We start from the raw sequence: 22,200 nt of genomic DNA, 5'->3' as shown, positions 1-22,200 counted from the left end.
GATATCAATTATATTCAGCGAGTCTTTGATGGAAAAAGAAATCAGAGTTTGTAACAACTTGCAAGTGTCCCTTTTGGCATTTATTGTGTATTAGTGGATTAAGGGTTTGCATTTATAGTATTTAATATATTTTGTAAGTAAAAACAGTAATACTTTTTTTGTTTCATAATAAGTGTCATTTTGACACTTTGACACTTTGCACACAAATTAATAAAGTATATTATAATATCTCTTATACTCTTTAAATTTAAATTGACTCTTGATATTCTTCAATGAATATGAGGTTAAAGTTGAAAATTTATGTTTAATTTTACATTGAAAAACTAAAATGACACTTATTTTGAAACAAAAAAAAATAATGCTAGAATGACACTCTTTGTAAAACAGAAGGAATATAATATAAATGTTTTTGGTACCGAGGCTGGTTGAAGTTCGAGTACTTAAACCAGTATCCAAACTCTCTAATTGGGTCATGATTAGAGTGAAGATCGACTATTTCGGTAATTTGTATAATTTTAAGATACTTTAGATTTTTACAAAAAAAAATGATACTTTTGGAACTAAATTTAAAAGGCAACCTAAAATGTTACTCTACTATTTAATTGGCATATTCCACCATGAATCAATACAATAAAACTTAAAGGCTTCTCACCAGAGCATGACACCTCATAGATTTAAAGAAACCTGGAGCTGACACATAATTTAAAACAGCTAGCCAATCAAAATATAATGATTAATACAGCTCAGATTTTTGAACCAATGTTAATTATTCTTGATTCCACGTCACCTTCTATCTACTCGTAAGCCTCTGGCCGACCAAATCAAAAAGTCAAAAGTCTCGCTCTTCGTCTTCTTCACGCCATATGCTTTTCTTCCTCAACCCATAGAGAAAGAGTAGCGGCTGATGTGTTCATTAAAGTTGTAACAGACACTATGTGTATCACCACCAACATATCTTTTATAATTGTCTTCTCAAGCTAGAGCGTAGTTGTAATGGATTTGCCATAGTTTTCACCCGAAGTAAAAATGCAACACATTTAGAGAGTTAGGCCCTCTCTCTCTCATCTCCTATTTCTCTCTTCTTTGGATATCTCTCTTTGATTCTCCAATTTCAGTCAATTTTCTATCACAAAACCGAGAAGAAGTTTTTGAGACAGATAATTTGAGTAGAAGTAATACCAAAGATTTTCACCCAACCCACAAACTCGATCACTACAAGAAATGTGAGTATTAATAGCACTAAAAGATAGCGTTTTTTTTGTTTTCCGCAATAAAAGAGATAGACACTACTTTTTAGTAGCGGTTGCGTATTGGTTATGCTATTAAAAGTGTGTGTGGTTAGAAAGTGTGATTTTTTTTATTTTTTTTACTTTGAACTTATTTTTAATTGCATCTGAGTGTATTTTGTGTTATCTTATGTTTAACCGAGATTTCATTTTTTTGTTCCCCGCGTGTTAAAAATTTTGGCCTCACACTAAAAACTAAAACACTTAGAGAAAAATTAATAAAAAAACCTTTCAGTCTCTCTCGCTCTCTCTCTCTCTCACTCACTGCACATCGTGGTCGTCACCGTGTGGATTTCTCAGCTGTTGTTGATCCCGTCATTTTCTTCTCTTCGTCGGTTCTTGAGGTACCATGTGATTTCTCAGCTGTTGTCGATCCCTTTGTTTCTTGTATCGATTTAGGGTTCTTTCTAATAACCCATTTCCGAATAAAATATTCTGGGTTTAGGTTTTTGTATCAATTTAGGGTTCTTGTAATAACCAATATTCGATTAAATTTTCTGGGTTTTGTATCGATTTTAGGTTTTGCAACTGGAAATCGTTGTTTGTCTGAATTTTCTTGTTATTTACAGAATTTTCTTTGTCTGAATGTCCTTTGTAAATTGTGTTTACAAATTCTACCCATCTTTTGTCGAAGAAGACTTTTTCTGAATCGTAAGATTTTGAATATTTTCTCCTTGTTTTTCTATATTGTTGTTCTGTAATGTTAGCTAGTTATTTGAGTGTCTGATCAATTGGCTTTATATATTTGGTGGAGGAGCTGAGTTGTGTTTACTATGGAGAAGTCATGGGTTTGGTTACCTAGGTATGAAACTCTCGGTCATATTATTATAATTTTAAATTATTAGTGTGTATAGTTATATTGATAGTTGGACTTGTTTTACTTACATGGATAGCAGTGAGTATGCTGAAGGGGCAAATAAGTTTGTGAATGCTTCATCAAAATCTTTGGGTTATCCTACTGAGATTTTATGTCCGTGTATCAATTGTCGTAATGTTAGTCATCAACCGGTAGATGCGGTAGTAGATCATTTAGTGATTAGAGGGATGGATCATAAATACAAGAGGAAAGTAGTGTGGAGTATACATGGAGACACAAGTGAAGATAAGAATAATGATGGTCAGAGTTCTGGATTGGATGCTTATACGTTGTTTAGGTCAGCTTTCAGTGATGATGGGGATAGTCCACAGTCAGAGAAGCCTAATGGATCTCAGTTTGACAATGGTGAAACTGCAGAAGATTGATAGTTTTGTAAGAAGTTGAATGAAGTTGAAACACCACTTTATTCGACATGTCACAATTACACCAAAGTCTCTGCAATTATGGGCCTCTACCGCATCAAGGTGAAGAGTGGGATGTCAGAAAACTTCTTTGACCAGCTTCTGACGATGGTCCACGACATGCTGCCTGATGACAACGTACTTCCAAAGTCAACAAATAAGTTGAAAAGGTTCTTGAAGGTATTTGGATTTGGCTATGAAGTCATACACACATGCAAAAACGATTGCATTCTTTATAGGAAGCAATATGAAAAGATGGAAACCTGTCCAAGATGTAGTTCTTCAAGATGGGAAATCGATAAACAGACTGATACTGTGAAGGATGGAATACCTGCCAAGGTCCTTTGATATTTTCCAATCAAGGAAAGATTTCAAAGGATGTCTAGATCAAGAAGAATCGCTGAGGAGTTGCGTTGGCATTTCAACAATGCATCAGAGGATGGTATAATGCGACACCCGGTGGACTCGATAACTTGGGCTCAGGTCAATGGCAACTGGCTAGAGTTTGCTGCCGAACCTAGGAACCTTCGACTAGGTATTTCTACAGATGGTATGAACCCTTTCGCTATTCAGAATACCAAATATAGTATGTGGCCAGTGTTCTTAGTGAATTATAATATGTCTCCAGTGATGTCTATGAAGGCTGAGAATATTATGTTGATGATGCTAATCCCTGGGCCAACTGCACCAAGCAATAATCTTGATGTTTATCTACAACCATTAGTAGATGATTTGAAGGACTTATGGGAAGAAGGTATTGAAGTGTACGATGCATATTTGAAAGAGAAGTTCACACTTAAAGCTATCTTGTTGTGGAGTATTAGTGATTATCCAGCTTTAGAGACTTTGTCTGGATGTAAAGTGAAGGGGAAACAAGCTTGTAATGTTTATGGGAAGGATACACCACATAGATGGCTGAAGTTTAATAGGAAGTATGTGTATTTGGGAAATAGGAAACGGCTTAGTCCTGGACATCCTTATAGACGTAGGAAAGGATGGTTTGATAACACAGTTGAGAATGAGACAGCAAGAAGAATTCAAACCGGATCAGAAATTTTGAGGCGATTAAGAATTTCAAGAATGACTTCGGCAAACCATTGAGTAGGGATAGTAAAAGAAAACGAGCTGAGTTATGTGAAGATGATGTAGGCTCAGAGGAAGAATATGAAGAGGACTTTGATCAATGGCGGTGGAAGAAACGATCAATATTTTTTGAGTTAGCATATTGGAAGGTTAGTAGTTACTACTTACTTAAATATTTAATATATTACTCTATGTTAGTCTTTGTTAATTAACTAACCCTCTTGATTTATTGTCTCAGGATTTGCCGGTTCGCCATAACATCGATGTTATGCATGTTGAAAAGAACTTGTCAGACGCTATACTGTCTATTATGATGAATAGTGCTAAATCAAAAGATGGAGTCAAGGCAAGGAAAGACTTGGAAGAGATGGGGATTAGAAGAAACTTGCACACACAAACCAGGGGAAAGAAAATTTACCTGCCGCCAGCAGCTTATTGGTTCTCTAAGGATGAAAAGATCCGATTTTGCAAGAGGTTAGCCAAGCTTAGAGGCCTTGATGGTTACTGTGCAAATATTGCAAATTGTGTTTCTCTGAATCCTCCGGTTATTAGTGGTTTGAAGTCGCATGATCATCACATCCTTATGCAAAACTTATTGCCTGTTGCATTGAGATGTTTGCTGCCAGAAGGACCCAGAGTTGCTATTACTCGTTTATGCAACTATTTCAACCGGTTATGCCAGCGTGTGATTGATCCAGAAAATCTTATTACTCTTGAGTCTGAGTTTGTAGAAACAATGTGTCAAATGGAGAGGTTTTTCCCTCCTTCACTATTCGATATCATGTTTCACCTTCCTCTACACCTAGGAAGGGAAGCACGGTTGGGTGGACCTGTACACTTTCGGTGGATATATCCGTTTGAGAGGTACTCTTTCTTATTTGTGAAATAATATTGTAGTTTGTTTTTAACTGTAAACATAATTGACAAATATGTTTTGGGATTGACCTGTAGGTACATGAAAACACTGAAGACGTATGTAAAAAAATTTTCTAGGCCAGAAGCGTGTATGGCGGAGGCATATTTGGCTGAAGAATGTCTTGCCTTTTGTTTAGAGTTTAGTAAGAGCACTCTACCAATACAAGAGGCCATCAACCGTAATGAAGATGTTGAATGTGATGAACATATCCTCGAAGGTCGTCCACTACAAAAAAAGATGGAAGTAACACTTTCATCTAAAGAGCTAGACATAGCTCATCAGTATGTTTTAATGAATACAGCCATTATGGATCCTTATATTGAGTAAGTTTACATCTATTTAATTTACCATCGATCAGTTAAGAATATATGAATAACATCTTGTTAATCTTTGTGACTCAGACTGCATTTGGAAGAATTGCAAGCTACTAATTTACGATGTGCAAGAGATGAGACTTATTGTTGGAAACTTCATACTGACCGGTTTGCAAAGTGGATAAAAGCAAAGGTTTGTACAAACTATACTATCATATTATCAGTTTCAATTCTATCTCTTTATTTAAATGAATAATGTAACCTTATGTTTAGATACCTACAAACTCATAGGGTAATTCAACGAAGCTTAGATGGTTAGCATTTGGTCCACGACATACGGCTCAAAGCTACAAAGGATATGTCATTAACGGCCATCGATTTCATAGAGACGACGTAAAGCGAATGACTCAGAACAGTGGAGTGACATACGAAGCTTTCAGTATGTGTAGATCTAGTGCTCAAGATAGTAGACAAATGGCTGACATGGTTGTTTACTACGGAGTGATAAAGGAGATCATTCTGCTTGACTATCACATGTTCCAAGTTCCACTATTCAAGTGCAGTTGGGCAAACAGAGGGTATGGTGTAAAGGAAAAAGACGGCGTCACTCTTGTGAACCTCCATATGAACCAGTCATCTTTTCTACAAGATCCATACATTATGCCATCACAAGCAAAGCAAGTTTTTTACTCTAGAGAAGATGATTCTTCATCTTGGTATGTTGTTATGTGGGCGCCACCTAGAGGTTATCATGAATTGGAGACAGAAGAGGAATTTGTTAGTGGATCAGTATCAGTCGTGCAGCAAGATGACCTGAATCAAGCGTCTGATGATGAAATTTTTGTGTTAGGGATGACTGTGAAGGGATTTTAATATAATAATATCAACCAGTGCTTCTGTGTTGTAGAGTTGTGAATAATGATATAGGGTTTTTACTAATGATGATTGTTGTTGTTGAAGGGTGAAATATGAAAGCAACTGATCCTAGTGTCCGACGTAGCAAGCGCAAACAAATTAATGAGGAAACAGAGATTGAGCAACCAGAGACACAAACGGAGACTGAGCAACCAGAGAAGGAAGCTGAGTCTGAGCAACAAGAGAGGGAAACGTCGCTGACTGCAAACAACAAAAAGAGAACACGAGGACCAACTAAGATGCGTAAATTGGCAAAAGACGCTATAGAGAAGGTAGATGTGGATTTCTCAGCTACTGACGAACATTCAGGCCCAAGATCAGTGACACTTTCATCGTTTCTTGGTGCTCTTGTGAGGGAGCATGTACCGGTACTATTTGATGATTGGAGGGCAGTTGATTGTGCAACTAAGGACATAATGTGGGAGGAAATTAAGGTACTAAGTGTTTTATGCTATTCTGAATGTGATTTCAATATTTTAATCTAACTCAATGTTTAAGCTTTCTGTACATTTGTGTAGGCAAGGTTTAATCTGGACGAAGGTTGGCAAAGACACAGTGTTTTCAAACAGATGGGTGTAAGCTGGAGGGCTTATAAATGTAGACTTGTTACTAAAATAAAAAAAATGTAAGAGTGGCATTGAGAGGCTTAAGTTTAAACCAAGCAACATTCAGTCTTTATCATCTTGGAACAATTGGGTGAAGAGTAGGACTTCCCCTGCTTTTAAGGTTATGTACTTCTTACAATTTTCTCTTATAGTTCATTGTACTTGCTACAAGAGTAATTAACTTTTAAATACTGCAGGTTAAAAATGAGAAATACAGAAACCTAAGGAAGTCTCAAATTCCTCACACAACCAGCCGTAAGGGCATGTTTCGTCTATCTATGGAAATGGTATGTGTGTCTTTCTCGTGTATATTGCACTTTTAAAGTGTTAAACGAAATGGTTACATACTTTCGTTAAAATTATAATAGAAGAAAAAGAGTCCTGACCCAAGGAAGGTGACAAGAAGTAAGGTGTGGTTAGCTGGCCACACTCACTCTGATGGGAGACCTGTGAAGCCAGAATTTCAAGATACAATTGTACGAATAGTTCTTTGAGTTAGCCAACATCTTTTTTATTTTAGAATCATGTTAAACTGGTTAACTGATATTGTTCACTAATTATTTGTATCAGGAGAAGATACGATCAATTGATAGTCAAATGGACTCCACCACTACTGAAAATGTAAGGGAAGACGCTATCAGTCAAGTTTTAGGGAAAGATAGATACGGAAGAGTTAGAGGGATGGGTAGAGGGATTAGTCTAAATAAGCTGGAGTATCTTAACGCTAGAGACGCACATGTTCAGAAGCTTGAGGCTTCACAAGCTGAAATGCTGGGCAAGATAGTAGAATTGTAGAATGAAGTTCGTTGTTTACTATCTGGAAGAAGGGTAAGTTTCACACTTGTTTTTTGATAATGGCCAATAATGGGTAATGGTTAATTAACCAATTCTGCTTTTTAGCCATCCGGTGCAGATTTCGATGCTTAGTCTAATGTTTCAATCACAAATAAAAGAGGATTAAGTGTAAGATATTGGCTTGGTGCGGGCCAGAAGTTGTTGTGGGGGAAGGGGAATTCTGCTCGTCCGACCCAAACTATAGGATTGGTCGTATTCAACTCGGTCCGGACGCGGCGGCTATTATTGTTCACACTGCTACAAATCCAGATGCATTTGTATGGAGGCCTACCAAAATGCTTTACACCATTGCTGAAGCTGTCGGACTTGAAATTCATTGGCCAGCTGAAAGGGTAATTTTGGCTTCAGACAACATCTCCACAACTGGACATAAGCCTGAGGTAAATTCTCGAAGTATATCATGTTTTATATGTTCATATCATTATGGATAGTAACTAATATATGAATGACTCTAGGCATCCGATGAAACAAATGATAAATGCAACATCTTTGCTTGGAATGGAACTGAAATTATTGGTGAGGGTGTAATTTGTTCAGTTGACCCAACTGACAAGGTTAACCATATCACTCTGGGTCCTAATGCTGCAATTGTTAAGGTTCTCAAGGTGATTCATCATGATGCTTTTTTGTGGAGGCCAAGTATTGATATGGCAGTACTTGGTGATGTTCTAAATGAGACTATCGCATGGCCACTTGATAAGATTGGATTCGACGCCAACACATCAGTAGCAGATGTTTCAGCAAAATCATCACATGAGGTTAATATCTTTTTACTCTGTTTTTCCTTCATTTTTAAGACGTTGCTAGATATCTGATGGATGTATTTGACAATTTGTCCGCCAGGGTACAAGTAAAAGCGCTAGTAGCACCAAAAGTTCCCAAAAGAAATGTATCTTGTTCGATTGCATTGGTTTAGGAGAAATTGTTGAAGAAGGTCGTGTTTGTTCTTCTGACCCAGATGATCGAGTACACTTCATCTCATTAGGTCATAATGCTAGCAAGGTTTGGGTAGATGTGTCAAAGAATGGAGATGCTAAAGTGTGGAGACCAAATTCTAAAATCGAATATGTTGCTGATGCTATAGGTACAACGGTTGCTTAGCCTAATGACAAGATTGAATTAGAGTGATGCAAGAACTTGTTACAATTGTGTTGTTTTGAACCTCAACCTTTTTGCTTTTGTGTTACTGTGTGAGTGGTCTTTTGTAATACATTTTGATACTATTTAAAATTTGTGTTTTATCAGATTTTCTCAATTTTAATTTTGAATAAAAGACCACTAAATAATAGCATAATGATAATATACTTTCATAATTTTAATTACTAAATAAAAATGATATTCTATACTTTTAAAATTGTACATGTAAAACATTATTATATAATTTTATATTGCATAGGAAAAATGCTATTATAAAATTTAATATTGCATAGAAAAAGCGTTATTATATATTTATATATTGCACATTAAAACCGCTATGTTAAATAGACCTAAATATAGCGGTTTGGAAAAACGTTGTTAAAACACTCATGCTTTTTATAACGGGCAACGTCCGTAAAAGCGCTATGGAATCCTACCATAGCGGATATGACGCGCTATTAATACTCACATTTCTTGTAGTGGATGAAGATGGATTTGGATCCGTCTTCAAGGTAACCTCAATTTTGACAAGCATGATATTAATGTTTCCTTTTTAAGTGTATCTTTGACCATTTTGTTGTTTGTAAGTTTTTTGTGTGTGGTTTGTATTGTATTGATTCATTCTCATTTCCTAGATTTTTGTCTGATATATTTGTGTAGCAATTCTTACTACCATAGCTTGATCCAGAGTATTGGATATGATGTGATTGGGTAGAACATTGCTATGGTATGTTACAGTTGAGGTTCTTTGAGGGTTTATGATTAGGGTGTATGTAGGTAGCCTCATCGCATATTAGAAGCAACCTCACTTTCTCAATCTAAAGTCAAATTAATAACAAAACACAAAAGTCTCACAAATCTTTTCAAAAGCCTCTCGATGTTGGTTAGTGAAGTTTGTTTGTTTTTTTAGGACTCTTGCTTATTATTTTCAAGTGGATTATATTTCTTTAGATGATGTAATTTTGTATTTGGGTGTTTTTTGTTCTGTTTTTTTTTTTTGTAATTTCAGATAATTTGATGATGGTTGGACATTACTGGCTTTGGGTTTCTAAGCTCGCACCCAATCCCACCTTGAAGACCTTGATCAAAGATACACTTGATTCTATCTGCTACGACTTTAGTCACGAACCAAGCCTTAAATGTTTATATTTAAACATATTAACTATAAGTTACAAAGAAAGTTATATTGACCAGTTTAGAGTTCGATTATGACATAGTTTTGTTCTTTTGTTTAGTGGTCTCTTAGAGTCTTAGTTGTATGTAACTTATTGATCCATTTGACTCTATCTCTAAATTTCAGTGCGGATGTATCTGGAGAAATTTATGAAAGAAAGACATACCCTTTAGAATTTTTGAGCGTTGAGATGCCATATAAGACATACAATGGTGTGAATGTGTGTCAATATATCATATTTGTAGCAATATGATATATATATTCTTTAACATTACATTGAAACAATATTTAAGTTCCTAAATTTTTATATTGTAGTACATTATGTCTCTGTCTGTTTTCTTCAGGCACACGTGGTTATGCTTAAAGCATCATGGAAAGCATGTAAGTTCCTTAAGTTTTTTTTTCTTAAGATTAGGCCTTCAGACACTCTTTTATTTGTTAACTAATCAACCTCTTTTTTGTTTCTTTCAAGTCTGAGATCACTGGGGAGTTAACTCCGGATTTCCTACGAATCTTAGAAGACACTCATCGAAAACCAGATGGCTCATTTACGGATGGCAAGTCCGAGTCCGTGTTCAGTGAGGTGTCGTCCAAGATTCAAGAATTAGAATCTGAGCTTTGCACAGGGGAGAATGGAGAGAGTTCTGCTTCTGGTGGGGTGCCCATTCATATCAAAAACAAAATTTGCATTGAGGTAAGATAAACGTTCTTAGTTCTTTTTAAAAAAAATACTCAATGGTTGAACTGTGTGGTTAAGTTAGTTTTTAGTGCTTCTGGTGTGTTCAGTTGCCAATCGTATATTGCTATCGATTGTCTTGTTAATGATTTTGTGATATCTTAGGATTGTTTTGTATATGATAACTTACGATTGTTTTGTATGTGATAACTTAGGATTGTTTTGTATGTGATAACATGCGATTGTTTAGTTTGTGATAACTTCCTTGTTTAGTTTGTGATAACTTGGGACTGTTTAGTTTGTGATAACTTGCAATTGTTTAGTATGTGATCCATTGTTTTCTTTTGTATGTTTGTTACTTGTCGTTTGTTGTTTTGTTTTTAGGTTGCTCCGAAGAAGAAAAACAGAATTTTTGGGGTTGGTTCTCTGCAGTTTGAAGCGTCCTCTACCACTAGCTGTCCGCAACCTCTGTCTCCAGCTAATGATCCGGTTATCTTGGCTCAGAAGCTTGCTGCCGCTGAGGAATGCATTCAAACCCAGGCGACTCAAATCCAAACCCAGGCGATTCAAATCCATGAAAGTAGTCAAAGAATGCATAGCTATGATGCATACTTTGACTATCTCGCGGAAAAGGATCCTGAGTTTGCTGCCAATTTTCGATACCCGACCAACCAACAAGGGAGCAACCCAGAAGGCACCAACCCAAAAGGCACCAACCAGGAAGGCACCAACCCAGAGGGCAACACAGGTGAAACGAGAGCAGCTGGTAGCCAAACTGGGACCAGAAACGTGACCTCTCTCTCTCAATCCTTTTAAGAACTCTTCTCACTTTGTTCTGATATCCCCGTGAGGGAGAAAACTTAAACATGACTTTTGTTTTGTAATATTTATGTTTTATTCTATTTTGAATTTTCAATTCTGTTCTTCTTATTATTATTTTTTTTTTACATCTAAAACATTATTCACAAAAAAAAATCAAACATAAAAATGGTAAAAGAAAAAAAAAATAAAAATGAAGAATTGCTACAAAATTAGCGAATACCAACAATACTAGGCAGATGGACGTCGCAAAGTAGTCGCAAAATTTGCGACGGATCGAACATTGCGATGGAAAAAAGTCCTCGCAATTTGCTTGACAATTGCGAGTACAACCGTCTCTCGCAATGTGCGTGGGATTTGTGAGGAATATATCCCTCGCAAATTGCGTTAGATTTGCGAGGGAAAATATCCCTCGCAAATTTTGCGAGGGAATTGCGATGTCAGCTTATTTGCGAGAAGCGATTTGCGAGGAATAGTTGTGTCTCACAAATCCCTTGCGACTGTCGATTTGCGAGGGAATTGCGATGGATTCTTCCATCGCAAATCGACTGTTTTCTTGTAGTGGACTTTGTAGTATTTTTCTTTAATTATGTGCATGTCTTTGTGATACAACAATACTTATGATAAACTTCGCCTTTTAATTAGTTTGAACACAGGTCCACAACTATGTTCTGTCTCCTCCAATCAATAACAACATTAGGGCGAGTTCTGACTTCTGATATGATCTAAGTATTCCGTTTTAGGAAAAAAATCTAGGTTATTTACTAAAACTCAAACTCTTTCATTGTTCACTCTTGAATTACTGATTCTTACCACCCTTACTTATTGAACAGGTGGAAGTTGGAAATTATGATTGCTTGCACATGGAGTTTTGCATATGGTGGAAGTTGGAAATTATGATTGCTTGCACATGGAGTTTTGCATATATCTACCAATGTCTGTTTTCATTCATGGACAACTCTCTCTCGCTTTATCACGAGTCTCTTCAAAAAAAGGTCAGTGAATATGGAGCGAAGGAACAAACAAAGAAAAAGGCCAACAATGAAAAACGTCATAGTTTGGTGATTAAAAATGACTTTTAACGAATATTTGAATGAAGACTCTAACCAGTGTCGTGTTTAGAGTAGAGGAGGCTTAGGGCGACATTTAAAAAATGTATTTTTAAAAAAGAAATTATTACAGTACTGAATAAAAAAATTATTGATAGTGAAAACCAAAAAAATAAAAATAGATTTTGCTAACCAAGATTAAAAAATCTCTATAGAAATTAATATTCACCAAAAATGCTATTAAAAGACAAATTATATCATACTAAACTAAACATATATATATATATATATATTTGTTAAAATAACATGCAAGCTAATTATTCACTTGAAAAACTGATCAACAAGTAGACTTTAAAAACAATCCTAGTTACTATAAAAATGTAAAAACCGCGGGTATTAACCTAGTTACTATAAAACTGTGGTAGATTTTTCAACATCATTTTTAGATAAATTGATTTGTTATCATTTGAACCTATATAGTTTTTATTTGCTTTTGTTTGCTTAATATTCTATTTTTGAATAACTAACCCAATCGTTGTAAATAAGTCCAACAGAAATAACATAAACCAATTATAATTTATTCAATCATAAATACATATGAATCAACAAATTTTAATAACTTGTAATGTTTAAAATTTATTCCAGAAATTTTATCATATAATGAACAACAGTAAAAATATATAAATGAGATCCAAAAAAATTACTCACAAAATGAATAGTAAACCATGTAAAAGAGATTGACCACACAAAATAAGCTGAGAGTAAAATATAAGCCAAGTGACTTACAAAATGAGTAAAACATATAAATTAATAAAAGCAAAGATATAAAATGTTAGTGTAAGAACACTTATGATGTTAAAAACAAAAAATCATTGGATAAAAATATAAATTAACAGCTCAAACCATTGGTTTGTTTGAGCTAATCCATTAAAGAAAAAAAATAACAGCTCAAACACAAGTCGCTTATAAAAATTTTAAAGTTGGTTTAATAGTTAGTGTTGAATTAGGTTTTTTCTACAGATTGTTTGTAATGTGTTCAGTTTTATCCATACTATTCCGATGTATTGACCAATTAACAAATTTTAATTATAATGTATTAAATATGATAATAATATAAATTTTATTTTATATTATAATATGTGTGAAGAATACATTATTGAAATGGAGGGAGTGTAAATCAGCAATATGGTTAATTTGGCAGTATCGAAATTTATCCCATAAAATATCTTTTAAAAATTCATGAAATAGAAGACAATGATATTTTGGAAGTTCATAATTTAAAACAAAACTACAAAATCCCTTTCAAATGACAAGTACGTTACATATTATAAAATAATTAAGAAATTAGTAAAAATGTCATAATAGAAATTTAATTGATGGGTAGTTGAAACGTAACGAGTGTTTGCTTTTTCATTTGTTATGATCGATCTTTCATAATTAAGATATAGTAGGCGCAGAAATTAATTTCTTTTGTATTCCCAACTAGTAGGATGTTGACTGGCTAAACTAAAACAAACAAAAATATTTTAGAAAATTGAAAAAAAAAAAAATCAAATGATCTTTTCTTCTCTTACATTAACATGTTTTCTTAATTGTCCTCACAAAATATAATTATTTACCAAATTGTATAGTTTTCCGAAAATAATTTTATAAGCTTATCCAAAATAATTTCATAAATCTTCGTACTATCATGTGGCCAAAGCTAGGCTTCAACTGTTATTTTCATAATACTAGATATTTTTGTATTAAACAATTCTGGAAGCCATTTCAAAAAACGTTGACAAAGCTTTATAATTTCCAGAAATTTCTAAAATCAATCTTTACATGTAGAGATCACTTTCATGGTCATTTCTATTATAATATGGGATAGTATTTTGCTATTTTTTCTGTATAAACAACTTATTACTTTTGGAATTCACCCAATCTTGCCTAATCCTCCTTACCTAATTTAACTTTTTCGTTAGAACCGCAAATACATACTACTGTATTCATACTATATTTGTTTCCAAAAATAGATATAACCCAAAAATTATATATAAAAAGCCCATATTCCAATGAACAAAATTCTGAAAAGGATTTTTAAAGTAATTGTACTTATAATAAAACACCAAAAACTTATTATAAATATAGTAAAAAAATATTAACAGTGATAAAGATTTAAAGAAAAAAAAATTGCCCAAAGGCCTTTAATTTTCCTTGGGTCGGAGTTGGGTAGTCGTAGTCTAACCACATTCAGTAAGTTATGTCCCATATAAACTATTAAACGCATAAAAATCACGTATTATCCACATTAGCATTGTAGGTTTTTTAAGGCCCGGGGATGACTATGTGAAAGCCTCTAACTCAATGGAAATGATTAGTATTTTGCAGTTGGGGGTAACTGATCCCTGGCCTGGATACCAATAGGGCAACTCCTTCCCTCAAATAAAAACCACTAGAGGGAGACCACTTGGTTAGCATTTTAGTGTTTTCAACGATGTTTTTACTTTTTCGTTAATACTAGAGCACACATCCGTTCGAACCAAACGAATAATCGGTCCAGCCAACGACTGCCTCATCCAAGCTCCTAAAAAGTAGTCATTTACTCTGTATCCAAGTAGGTTCCCTTTTTCATTACATGAAACAAAAGAAGCTTTCGACAAACATTTTGTTAATGTTGCTAGCTTGGTTGTCACTTCGTTAAGCACTTGGTTTGAGGCTTTGAGCATTGAATGATATCCCATATTAGTCCTAGGCATAATATTCGGTACCGAAGAACCATACCGGAACCAAACCGATAAAAGCGGTATCGGGTAGGATTCGGGTTAAGCAGAATTACCGAATGGGCTAAGAGGCTTTGGTAAAATGGACTTCGGTCCGAGTTCAGTTTATAACTAAAGTATATTGGGCCACCCTTTTAGATCCGTTTAACCTAAAGGCCTAATAAAGACTTGACCCACTAAGCATCATACGACAGCTAACTCTATAGGCCTAAGTCACCTTACCCTATTGCGTTGGCGGCACCGCGCAGCTATCTCTTCTGTTCCCAATACAGAACCTTTCATCGAAGCTTGCTTTTCGTTTCGTCTTCTGCACGAGATGAAGCATGTTTTGTCTATCTGCAATCATTCAAGTAACATTTTCGATTCGTTTACTCTTGGTACCTTTCTTCCATTCCGAGAACAGAAGCGTTATATAAACCCCCTAATCCCCCATAGAAAGAACCATAAGTTTCAACCCTCCATCATCTCCTCCTTCACTAATCTCTACAATTAAATCACAGGTTCGTCCCAAGTCTTCCTAAATCATGTAATTGTATTATGTCTTAGGATGTTCTTAATAGCTTTTAGTTGGCAATTGATAGTTGGTTTTGGTTATAGTAACTTATAGTGACGAATTGATAGTGTAATACAATCATTTGATAGCTTTTAGACGAATTGATAAGTGTAATAAGAATTTGATAGCTTTTATTTGATAGTTTGTTAGGTAAAATATATTTGCTTGATCATACATGTGTCTATCTTAATTTTAAAACTGTCTCTGTGAACAATACTATGATCTTATTTGTGTTATGTTACGGTTTTTTAAGTCTTCTTCTATTTAATATGATCTTATTTGTGTTATGATCTTTGATGATCTTATATATGTTCTTCTCTTAGTTACTGATTTGTTCACTACAAGAAAATCGTGTATTCTTACCATCGGGAAAACGCTATCGAACAATATCATAGCGTTTTAGTAAACGCTCTATCATCGCCCGCGATAATAGGTCCGAGACATTAGATAGCACTTTACAACATGCTATTTTGTCTTCATCAAATATAACATTTTTTCTATGCAATCATACATTCAATAATAGCAATTGTAATTTGCTGTTAAATGTAATACTAAATTTTATTGAATTACAATTTTTTGGGATATTTTTTTGGTTTTTGGATTATTTGAAAAATTCAACGAGAAACATGCCATAATTTTATAAAAATTAATATTTTATTTTATATATATATGAAAGAGGAATACAAAATATCTATATTACAAAGTAAAAATACATAATTAAAAATAAGTTCAAACAACTCTTGTATATTAAACTTGTGAATTTTCCACACTCTTGAAACTTCTTTGATATCATAACTTAATCAGCTTCAGCTTCAACCTGCAACAAAATAACACAAACACATGAAGAGCAAAGAAGCATTAATAATCTAAGTTTACAGAAAATGATATAGCAAAGTGATATATGCTTTTAGAAAGCATGTTTTGAGTACCTCCGGTGAGTTGAGTCTTGAGTTCTTTAAGCCGCCTACTGCCCCATAACCTTATGAACACATCAAAAATTAAAGAGTTAGAAGATACAAGAGACTAAGTCAAATATACACGAACACGTACCATTAACCAGCCTTACAATTCAATCACTGCTCAACAAATAAGAGAACAAAAGTTCTCCAGCTCCACTCAACACGTCTTCTTAGTCAAAATCATCTTATGAGTCCTAATCTACCATATTGCTATAACGAAACATAAAACCCACAACAAATTATAGAATTATTGAGAGCTAATAAACAAGATTAGGGTTGAAATTAAACTTCCCTTGCTTCTCATCTAAAGATCAACTTTAGCCCCTTTTTATTCAGAACAAAATCTCCATTGAAACCCAGAAAAAAAAGTGGTTCAAGACTTCAAGTCCCGTTTACTTTTATCTGCAATTCGATAAACAAAAAAGGAGAGTATAATTAGAAGTTATGAATCAAAGAATCAAGCAGATAACATCCTTGTGCAACAAACAAATCAGATCTACAAGTCAAAACCATTAATCACAACTGGAGCTGCAAAGACCACAACATAATCTCACTGAACCTAACCACATAAAAAACCTTTCTCAATGTACTTCTTGAAATCAATCCCACACTCGGAAGAAACGACAGACTTGTACGAAGATCTCTAGATCTGCAAGCGAGACCTTCCAATCTGATTTCAAAAGACCAAACACATATCTAAGCGACTAAAGTGAAACGAAGATATGCAAGTATGTAATTACCTTAGATTTCACAATACATATGAAATAAAACGAACAGATCTAGCAGAGACAAAGAGAGATCTATACGATGGTGGGTAGGGTTTCGAGTCCCAATCTCTCTTTCTTTGACGGTGGCTAGGGATCGATTTCAAAAGGAAGAGGGAGAGGGAGAGAAACAACATGATAAAAATATGGATTTACTGAAGAAGGCGTAACTAGGGTTTTGTTATATGGAGAAGAGGAAGATTATTCATCTGGTTTTAAATCTGCATAAGGATTTCATCGGATGAGAATCCTGGTTCTAAATCTGGGGATTTGATAAGAAAAAAGTAAACGAGTGGGAGAAAAAGCTTGAGAATAGTACGAAAAAGCTTGAGAAGTGAAACAATGGAGTTAGAGGGAGAATGAAAATTTGTTAGCGGCTCTATTTTTTTGCTAACAGTAGGTATTTAGCAAAAATCAACTTTTTTCTTTTTTTTTTCTCTCCCTAGACGTGAGTTCGCCCTAGCCGCCGAGGAAACCAAATTCTGATCTCCGCCTACCCTCTCCGGTAGCTGGCGCTCCTCGCTGGTGCTGTGAGAGGGTCCCTTTGTTTCTTATGCTTAGTTTTGTCTTTTGTCTCCGATTCAACTAGATCCGGTTTGGTTTGGTGAAGAATTTGGCTTGTCTGGTTTCTTCTTTGATCTGCTATATTTGGTAATCGACTTAGTTTGTTTTTTGCTGGGTTTGTTTTGTTAAGTCTTAGGTGCAGGGGTTTTGTCCATCATTTGTGAATTCGTTTGGCTTACTTTGAGGCCTGATTTTGGGTGTCGTGGATGCGGTCGGAGTGGCCAGATTAATGGATTTTGTGGGTCTAGCGAAAAAGTTGGATCCGGATCTGTTTGATCGACGGTGTGGCTCTAAGAATAATGACAATGTGTTTGCTGGATCCGGTCCTTGATCTTGTAGCCGCTCATGTGATCATCATTCTAAGCCGTCATTGTGTAGTGGTTGTTGGATTTTAGCACCTGTCCGTCCAGCCTGTGCACCTCCTTTCGCTCTTTGTCTCCTCATCTCAGCCATCGAATTCTTTGGGTTGTTTCCTTTCTAAGCAGAAGTTTCGTTTTGGTTGTATGTTGTGATAGTCCTCTTAGTTCGCAGTTGTTTCTTCTCCTTGGTGTTGCTCGCTGTGTTTGATAATTGCCTAGATTTGTCGTTCTCGGTTGTGAGATTGATGTTAATTGGGGGGTTAAGCCTCTCTCCTTGTCTCTACTTCCTGATCTGTTTAGATAGGATAGTTTTTTGAAGGGCTCTAACTAGACGTTAATGGGTAATTGGTGCTTTGGTCGTCGTCGTCGTATCCGGAAGTGTGTTCTTTGTGACAGCAAGAGGTTCTCTTAACTCAGTTGTCTTGCTTGCCGGGTTATGAAGTCCTTGGTTCTTGGTTCAGAGAGATCAGCTCTCATTGTGATAGGAGGTGGTTGATGTTGCTTTTGGGTTGGTCGCGGGCACCCTTGGTAAATCTCAATCGCAGATGCTTCAGAAGAAGAGGTTCTTTGCTTCTAGGTTCTTTTGCTTCTCTAAAGATTTTAGCTTGGTTTCTTCTGTTCTTAGTAAAGGGTTTGCTGTCTTGCGATTTGGGTTTAAATTTTCTGTTTTGTTGTATTATCTTTAGTTTCCCTTGTTTTGGGTTTAGTTTCCGGAGAAATCTCCTTTTCTTCCGGCCTTAGACTCTAGGGACATAAACTTCGTCCGCTGGCTTAAGTTTCCCTCTTTTGGGCGTTGTATTTCAGCATGGTTCCACAACAAGTTTCAATAATAAAAATTCAGATGACAAAAAAAAAAGGTATTTAGCAAAAAAAATAGATTTATTTTTCCGCCTCAAGTATACATAGCGTTTTAAAAATACCAATGCTATGTATACTACAATTAAAAAAAATATTATTAAAAATAAAATATTATCATTGAAACATAGCGTTTATATTTTAACAAACGCTATCTAAAACTAAAGGGTATATCAACTATAGCAAAAAGACAAAAAACGCTATATTGTAGTGCTATCAATACTCTAATTTCTTGTAGTGGTTTCTTTTATGTGTGTGTTCAGATGGGTTCTTCATGCTTTCCAGATGAAGACATATTCGAAGAAGAGATGAATCATGAAGAAGAGCAAGACATTGACAGTACTGGACAACAAGCTGCTGCAACTACAGAAGTTCTTGAAACTCCTGATTGTGCTGGAAAGAGGAAGGACATTCCAGAACCAAGTGCAGCTAATGAAAAGCCAGCTAAAGAGCTCAAAGTCATCCTTCCAAGATCTCCTGTTTGGGACCACTTCACAGGGAATAAAGAAGATAGAAACGAGTGTATCTGCCACTACTGCAAGAAGGAATATTGCTGCAAGTCTAAGTCAAGGACTTCTAATTTGACAAAGCATATGGCAACCTGCAAATAGTACCAAGCCTATAAGGAAAACAAGTTTCAACAAGTGATCAAAGACAATGGAACCGTGCAAGCTGGAAAGATAAGTGAGTCAATATTCAGAGAGGCAACAAATGAGATGCTCGTGTTAGGGAAGTTGCCACTGTCTTTTGTGGACATTGTTGCTTGGAGACACTTCTCCTCACGTGCCAACCTCTACCGGCCTCATTCAAGGAGAACAGCAAGCAGAGACATAGTGCAGATGTATGTGAAGAAGAAAGCTCTGCTGAAGAACTAGATTAATTCAAACAAGCAAAGGGTGTCCCTAACTACAGACATATGGGTTGCTCCAAATACAGGTTTGTTCACTCTTTCTTTCTTATTTCATTGATTGATTTTTTAATTATAACTCATATCTGATTATTATTTTATATGTACATTATGTAAAACAGGTGCAAGCTACATGGTGATCACAACTCACTTCATTGATGCATTTTGGCTGCTGAAGAAACTGATCATAGGCTTCAAGTATGTCTCATATCACAAAGCATCAACAATTGCAACTACTCTTATAGATTTTCTGGCTGAATGGGGGATTCAGAAGGTGTTTTGTGTCACTGTCGACAATGCAAAAACCAACACTTTGGCTCTGAAGAGGTTTCAAAGAGAGTTCAGCTTGGTTAGCAATGAAGCATTTGTCTTGGATGGAGACTACATGCATGTCAGATGCAATGCTCACATCATCAACTTGATTGTGAGAGATGGTTTACAAGAGCTAGGAAATAATGTGGAGGCTATACGCAATGGTGTATCATATGTTAGGCAGAAGTCATTTAAGCTGAGGGTTGATTCAGGGAAGCTTAAAAGAGGAAGTCTCATATTTGATGTGAAGACCAGATGGAATTCAACATATACAATGTTGACGAATGCCCTAAAGTACAGAGTTGATTTTGACAAGATGCTTCTAGAAGATAGGTTGTCCCACGACTACTTTCTAGAATTAGACAATGGGAACAAACGTGTTGGACCTCCTGAATCAAATGACTGTAATGCAATTGAAAGGTAATCTATCTTTATACTAATATGTTTATTGCACTAAACCAATGTTTACACTTATTTACACTCTCATGTTTCTGTCATAGTTTGGTGAAGTTTCTAGTGATTTTCTACAACTCCACTTTGGTTGCCTCTGCTTCCACCAACTTGAATGCGCATAAGTGTTATGGTGAAATTGTTAAAATAGAGAGGAACCTCTCATTTCTGAGTAATAGCAAAGATGACGAATTAAAGAACAAAACTGATGAAATGTTGAAGAAGTTTGTGAAGTACTGGGATGGAATGAAGAATATCAACAAGATGTTGATCATTGCAACTGTGTTTGATCCAACAAAGAAGATTAAGTTTGCCAAGATGTGTTTTGAGAAACTGTATGGTGAAGATATTGTTGACTCCAAGGATATGTATGATTCAGTTTTCTACGTCGTCGACTCAATGTATAAGGAGTATGCTGCTCTTTACAGCCATACAAATGGTGCATCTTCTCATATTACCAGGGCTAAACAACATCAATCAACTGTGATTCCTGAGAAGATGGATTTGGTTGATGATTTGGGTTATGAGAGAATGGATATAGCTTATAAAGAGATGGTAGCTGACAAAGCAGATGAAGAAGTAAGGCGTGAGTTAGAGATTTATCTCACATATCCTATTGAGAATCCAAAGCATATTAGGGGTGCAGAATTTGATGTGTTGTCTTGGTGAAGAGTGAATTCCTTCAAGTATCATGTCTTGGCTGAGATGGCTAAAGATGTACTTGCTATGCAAGTTTCATATGTTGCATCAGAGAGTGCTTTTAGCACTAGTGGTCGAATTTTAGACCCTCATAGGTCCTGTCTGACTCATTACATGATTGAGGACCTCATGTGTACTGAGCAATGGATGAGGCAAGATATCAAGAGTGGTGCTGACCCGACAGTGATCACAAGTGCTCAACTGCTCTCAGAGTTTGAAATGTTTGATCAGCTTGAGAAAGGTAATCTTTAACAAATTTTGATATTCATAAATGATAATACTTTGTTTTATAATTCTGTTTCTAACTTAATTTTAACACTGTTTTGCAAAGTTTGGTATTGGAGATGAAAATAATCTTGAGGCTTAGTTATTCTCATAAAAGAAAAGGTAATCAATCTCCTCTATTTGTTAGTGTTCAATAAGTTTTCTCTGGTTTGATATTTGTACCCGATTTAATACTAGTTCTGTTGTTTGATGTTTTGAAGGTATCTATCTTTGTATTGGTCTTCTTATGTGGTGTTTTTTAAGGCATGGATTACGGCAATAGTAAAGGTATATTGAAACTTAATGTCTTTAGGTGTATTAGTCTGTTTATTACTCTCATTGAGACTTTGTCTGTTACTTGGCTGAATCATTCAAGTTTCATTTGTTTCCCAGGGGCATGGAGCAGCAAGAACCTTTTTGTTAGTGTGGATGCTTCTTCATTGTTCCCAATTTTCATCGGCTATTTGAACTTGTGCTATCTTTTGTTTTAAGTTGGTTGTGAGTTTATTGAACTTAATGTTATGGTATTTGGTTGTGTTATGGTGAAACTTAATGTTATGGTTTTAGTTTATGGTTTAATCGGTTATTTTGGTTTTTTACATGGGTATTTATAATTTTAATCGGTTATCTCGGGTTTTAGTCGGT

At 35.3% G+C, this 22,200-nt stretch overlaps 2 pseudogenes; both read left to right on the top strand.

Annotated features, from left to right (window-relative positions):
- The first annotated feature begins 2,059 nt into the window (after window positions 1-2,059).
- LOC104698838 (uncharacterized) lies at window positions 2,060-5,755 on the top strand (annotated as a pseudogene).
- A 12,646-nt stretch (window positions 5,756-18,401) lies between these two features.
- LOC147942492 (uncharacterized) lies at window positions 18,402-18,600 on the top strand (annotated as a pseudogene).
- The last annotated feature ends 3,600 nt before the right edge of the window (window positions 18,601-22,200 follow it).

This window comes from Camelina sativa, chromosome 6 (genome assembly GCF_030686135.1).
Source record: "Camelina sativa cultivar CO46 ecotype springtype chromosome 6, ASM3068613v1".
Taxonomy (NCBI): domain Eukaryota; kingdom Viridiplantae; phylum Streptophyta; class Magnoliopsida; order Brassicales; family Brassicaceae; genus Camelina; species Camelina sativa.
This window is presented reverse-complemented; position numbering and strand designations above follow the sequence as displayed.